The 5,818-nt window shown below is 43.2% G+C and overlaps 1 long non-coding RNA gene across 1 annotated transcript; it reads right to left on the bottom strand.

Annotated features, from left to right (window-relative positions):
* Window positions 1-2,573: 2,573 nt before the first annotated feature.
* On the bottom strand, window positions 2,574-5,396 carry LOC125543856. The gene is made up of 2 exons (XR_007298910.1): window positions 4,378-5,396; window positions 2,574-3,501 (listed from the first exon to the last, which is right to left on the bottom strand). It is a non-coding gene; the product is annotated as an uncharacterized LOC125543856 (long non-coding RNA).
* Window positions 5,397-5,818: the final 422 nt, after the last annotated feature.

The raw sequence follows: 5,818 nt of genomic DNA, 5'->3' as shown, positions 1-5,818 counted from the left end.
GGACCTTGAACCGCCAAGGGAAGCTCGAGTGAAGCCGTGTGAATGGCCGTCGGATGAATTTATGGATCGTGCGGGTTTTAGGGATGAATTCTATGCGTACGTACAAAATGCCGTCCTCGAGGACTTCTTATCGGACCAGTGCTTACAGTATTATTATCTCACTGATTCCTTCGTGCGGAGGTTTGAGTTTTCATCCAAATGTAATACTCATACTGTCTTGTTTGCTCTTTATGATGAATCTTATACCATGGACCTAGAAGACTTTTTTGATGCATGCAACATCCCACAAGGGGGTAGTCTTAGTGAGCCTCATAAATCTGAACATAATGATTCCTTGCTAGCATCACCGTTGGAGAAAGTAGAAATATCACACAAGCAACCATAGGGAGCATTCACTTTCCTGCCATACATTATTTTGCTCTCCTTATCGGTAGGTGTATTAATGGTAAACATGAGCATTGCCACATTTTCGTTCCAGATCTCAGTCTCCTCAAGTGTGCGGTGTTAGGTGATAAGCGATATAACTTGGGGGCCATTATTGCTAGGAGCTTACACCTTAATTCTAAAGATGGAGATTTATTTGGTGGGATTTATGCAACTCGTTTAGCTAAATATTTGGGTGTACCTATGAGAGGGTACGATATTGAGCTGCCACCTACTTTTCTAGATTATGAGGCTATGGTATGCTATTAGTTTCTTAAGAGGAACGAACAGATCCTCCAGTACCGACTAATCTTTGATAGACGGTCTGCCGTCCTTGTTACTCTTCCTGCTCCTGCTTTCTTTAACTTTTAGGTGAGTGGACCATACTTTATAAGTAGAGAGCAGGCAAACGAGTATGAGAGAATAGCGGAGGCTGCTCGCCTCCATGCTGCAACCCTTCAAGCAGTAGCTGATGCATCTTAGTACAACCCCAACTACAACTTTGGATATCCACCAGGCCAGTGGCCATAGACCAACTTAGGCCAAAAGCCTAAGCTTGGGGGAGTATGTATTTCTCACCGACATTATATTCATGTTCACACACTCATTCTAGTTGTCGGTGCTCATACTTTTTCATTGTAATATCCGTGCTAGTTTATTTTCTTTTTCCGCTTTCTTCTTGTGTGTTTGATAAACCTTAAGAAAAACAAAAAAAATAGTTGTACTTAGTTTACTTTCTATGCATGTTTAGTAGTAGTATTAATAGAAAACCCAAAAAGATTTCTAGTTCTTCTTTTGTTTGTTGGGAGCTTTCATGTGTAAATATTTTTTCTCGTTCTTGTTTTATCCTTCTTCAGAAAACAAAAACTCTAAAAATATTTTGGTGTGTTTCTTTGAATTTCTTTTATTTTCTTTGGGAGTCGAGAGGAGAAGACCACGATGAAAATGTTGAGTGGCTCTCTTATGCATTATTGTTGATCTAATAGAGAGCCCATATTACCTTGTCTTCTCCTTTGAATAAATGTTTGCAGATTCCAGCTTAGTCCAATGCACGTGCACTATTATTTATTCACACCGTTCGGTCGTGCAAGTGAAAGGCAATAATGACGATATATGATGAAATGATTGAGATGAGGAAAAGCTGGTATGGACTCGACCTATCTTGTTTTTTTAAATATGATTAGTTCATCGTTCTTGATTCATCCTATTATGAATGAAAAATGTTTGCAATGAAAATTAGAGATTATAGTTAGTCATGCCATGCTTAATTATCTAGGAGTTTATAATGGCTTACCTTGTGTGCCAACATGGAAATTAAAATGGTTGTGATGAAGTATGATAGGATGGTATCCTCCTTTGAATGATTCAAGTGGCTTGACTTGGCACATGTTCACGCATGTAGTTGAAACAAAATCAACATAGCCTCCACGATATTTATGTTCATGGTGATTTATATCCTACTCATGCTTGCACTCAATGTTGGTTAATCTTAATGCATGTTTATGACTGTTGTCGCTCTCTAGTTGGTTGCTTCCCAGTCTCTTTCTAGCCTTCACTTGTACTAAGCGGGAATACTGCTTGTGCATCCACTTCCATAAACCCCAAAGTTATTCCATATGAGTCCACCATACCTTCCTATGTACGGTATTTACCTGCCGTTTGATCATTTGTGAGTACAGTGGGGTTTTACGCCCAAACTGCGAGTGTCGTGTTCCCCACAGGGACTAGGCGATGACGACTATGCTCGGCTAAATCTAGCTAACACAATTTTAAGAGACGGATGCAGAAAATAAAACCTAAACTAAACAAGGTAGTTCCCGGAGATCATTGCCAAAGAAAATGCAAAATGAGCAAAGGGAGATTTAGATTTTCTATATTGTCTTTTTGGCAATTTCCATATTACTCGAAGAAATTAATGCTAACACAAGAAAACATACGGCTAGGAAATTAAAAAGACAAGAACATATATATAACTATCTAACATGAATAGAGGGAAGAAACAAGAACTTGAGCTAATACATGGACTACAAAACTGAATATATTTCTGCAGAAAAGGGAAGACACTGTGACAACACATACATGAACTAGAATTATGTAAATTCAGTGCAAGTGACAAGCATACATGTACCACACAGGTGACAAATATAACATTCACGAACTTATTTTATATAGATGCATCAACTAGTCAGATCCCAAAACACATACACTATATTATACAAGTACTAAACAGAGCAAATAGCAGTTTGCATGTACTCTTCAAATCTGAACCTTACAAGTCTTAAACATCTCTCAATACTATAGAAATTTCAGAGAGAGAGAGAAGGCAACAGCAGGAGGTTGAGAGAAAAGAAGCAGCAGCAGGGGGCGTTGAGAGGAGGGAGGAGGAGTAGCGGGGCAAAGGAAGATGGAGTAGCAGCAACGACTTGGAGTTTGGAGATGGAGAAGGAGCAGAACAGCAGCGTGGTAGGGGAAAGTAGTAGAGCAGCAGTAGTAGGGATTCAGAGAGGAGGCGAGCTTGGAGAAGGATAGTAGCAGGGAGAGTTGTAGACGAGCAGCAGCAGGGGCGCGAGGAAGAAGGAGCAGCAGACAGGGATTCAGAGAAGCGGGGAAGAAGGGAAGAAGAAGCAGCAGCAGTGTGTCTGGCTGGGCGCGCCAGCTGGAGGGAGAGGTCGCGCGAGGTGGGCACTGGTGGCTGGCGCTGTGATGGATGGATGATGGTGTGGGTGGTGGATGGCGCGGGTGATGGTGGAGCAGCGAGGTCGCGGAGGCGCCGCCACGATAGCCTGGCCGCGGCGGCGGCCGGAGGTGGGAGAAGAAGTGGTGAGGGGGAGAGAGATGGAGATGCCAGGCTCGATGGGAATTGGAAATGGACTAGGGATTTTGACCCCTCGATCTGATCTTCCACTTGCACAATGGCCCTCCTGCTTCCTTCTTCCTTCGCAAGAACATCGCTCTCTTCTCAAGTTGGCCCCCTGGTTACTTTGTTTCTTCTCGCACAAATCCATTCTTCCTCCTCTTCTTCGTTCTCTTAGTCACTTAGTCCAGATCTTGAAGTTTATAGTGCCTTCTCGCAATTTTCTGCAAAACAAACTGCTGAGTAGTAAATGACCCCTTTATATGATTTTCATGCAAATACGCAACAATTCATAGCAAGAAGTGAATGAATATATCTCAATAAACCGCATATTTGAGTGACAAAAGATGTATATGAAATGTGCTTATCAAGTACCCCCACACTTAAATCTTTGCTTGTCCTCAAGTAAAGGAATATGACAAGAGCAAGATTGTGAACAGTGAGCTGACTAGAGAATGCCAAGTGAAATAGATCTCCAAACAAAGCATGTTGTAGTATAGTGGTAAGTATTCCCGCCTGTCACGCGGGTGACCCGGGTTCGTTCCCCGGCAACGGCGCCAAAATGGTCATTTGTGAGTACAGTGGGGTTTTACGCCCAAACTGCGAGTGTCGTGTTCCCCACAGGGACTTGGCGACGACGAGGCTAAATCTAGGTAACACAATTTTAAGAGACGGATGCAGAAAATAAAACCTAAACTAAACAAGGTAGTTCCCGAAGATCATCGCCAAAGAAAATGCAAAATGAGCAAAGGGAGATTCAGATTTTCTATACTATCTTTTTGGCAATTTCCATATTACTCGAAGAATTTAATGCTAACACAAGAAAACATACGGCTAGGAAATTAAAAAGATAAGAACATATATATAACTATCTAACATGAACAGAGGGAAGAAACAAGAACTTGAGCTAATACATGGACTACAAAAATGAATATATTTCTGCAGAAAAGGGAAGACACTGTGACAACACATACATGAAGTGGAATTACGTAAATTCAGTGCAAGTGACAAGCATACATGTACCACACAGGTGACAAATATAACATTCACGAACTTATTTTATATAGATGCATCAACTAGTCAGATCCCAGAACACATACACTATATTATACAAGTACTAAATAGAGCAAACAGCAGTTTGCATGTACTCTTCAATCTGAACCTTACAAGTCTTAAACATCTCTCAATACTACAGAAATTTCAGAGAGAGAGAGAGAGAGAGAAGGCAACAGTAGGAGGTTGACAGAAAAGAAGCAGCAGCAGGGGCGTTGAGAGGAGGGAGGAGGAGCAGCGGGGCAAAGGAAGATGGAGTAGCAGCAACGACTTGGAGTTTGGAGATGGAGAAGGAGCAGAACAGCAGCGTGGTAGGGGAAAGTAGAAGAGCAGCAGCAGTAGGGATTCAGAGAGGAGGCGAGCTTGGAGAAGGATAGCAGCAGGGAGAGTTGTAGACGAGCAGCAGCAGGGGCGCGGGGAAGAAGGAGCAGCAGACAGGGATTCAGAGAAGCGGGGAAGAAGGGAAGAAGAAGCAGTGGCGGTGTGTCTGGTCGGGCGCGCCGGCTGGAGAGAGAGGTCGCGCGAGGTGGGCACTGGTGGCTGGCGCTGTGATGGATGGATGATGGTGTGGGTGGTGGATGGCGCGGGTGATGGTGGAGCAGCGAGGTCGCGGAGGCGCTGCCACGATGGCCTGGCCGCGGCGGCGGCCGGAGGTGGGAGAAGAAGTGGTGAGGGGGAGAGAGATGGAGATGCCAGGCTAGAGGGGAATTGGAAATGGACTAGGGATTTTGACCCCTCGATCTGATCTTCCATTTGCACAATGGCCCTCCTGCTTCCTTCTTTCTTCGCAAGAACATCCCTCTCTTCTCAAGTTGGCCCCCTGGTTACTTTGTTTCTCCTCGCACAAATCCATTCTTCCTCCTCTTCTTCGTTCTCTTAGCCACTTAGTCCAGATCTTGAAGTTTATAGTGCCTTCTCGCAATTTTCTGCAAAACAAGCTGCTGAGTAGTAAATGACCCATTTATATGATTTTCATGCAAATACGCAACAATTCATAGCAAGAAGTGAATGAATATATCTCAATAAACCGCATATTTGAGTGACAAAAGATGTATATGAAATGTGCTTATCACCGTTCCAAGTAAATTTGCATGTGCCAAACTCTCAACCTTCAAATAATAATCCGTTTTGTATGCTCGAATAGCTCATGTATCAACTAGGGTTGTCAATATCTTCCATGCTAGGTGGGTTATTCTCACGATGAGTGGACTCCGCTCATCATTCATGAGAAAATGGTCAGTAACCGGGAGGCCCAGTCCCTTGTGAAAGCAAATCAAATCAAAATAAATGCAAACAGAACTCCCCTAGGATTGTTGTTAGTTGGACGGTACCCGTTGTTTCGGACCAACCGTGGAGTGTGCTTGTTGGTGGTGGGGGAGTATAAACACGACCATTCTGTTTGGGAACCACCTATAATGTATGTAGCATGGAAGATACCGAGATCTCTTAGTTGTTATGTTGAGAATGAAAGCATACCACTCAAAATAT

The sequence above is a fragment of the Triticum urartu genome, chromosome 3, assembly GCF_003073215.2.
Source record: "Triticum urartu cultivar G1812 chromosome 3, Tu2.1, whole genome shotgun sequence".
Classification (NCBI taxonomy): domain Eukaryota; kingdom Viridiplantae; phylum Streptophyta; class Magnoliopsida; order Poales; family Poaceae; genus Triticum; species Triticum urartu.
The sequence above is the reverse complement of the archived record's forward strand: the minus strand, read 5'-3'. Positions and strand labels throughout refer to the sequence as shown.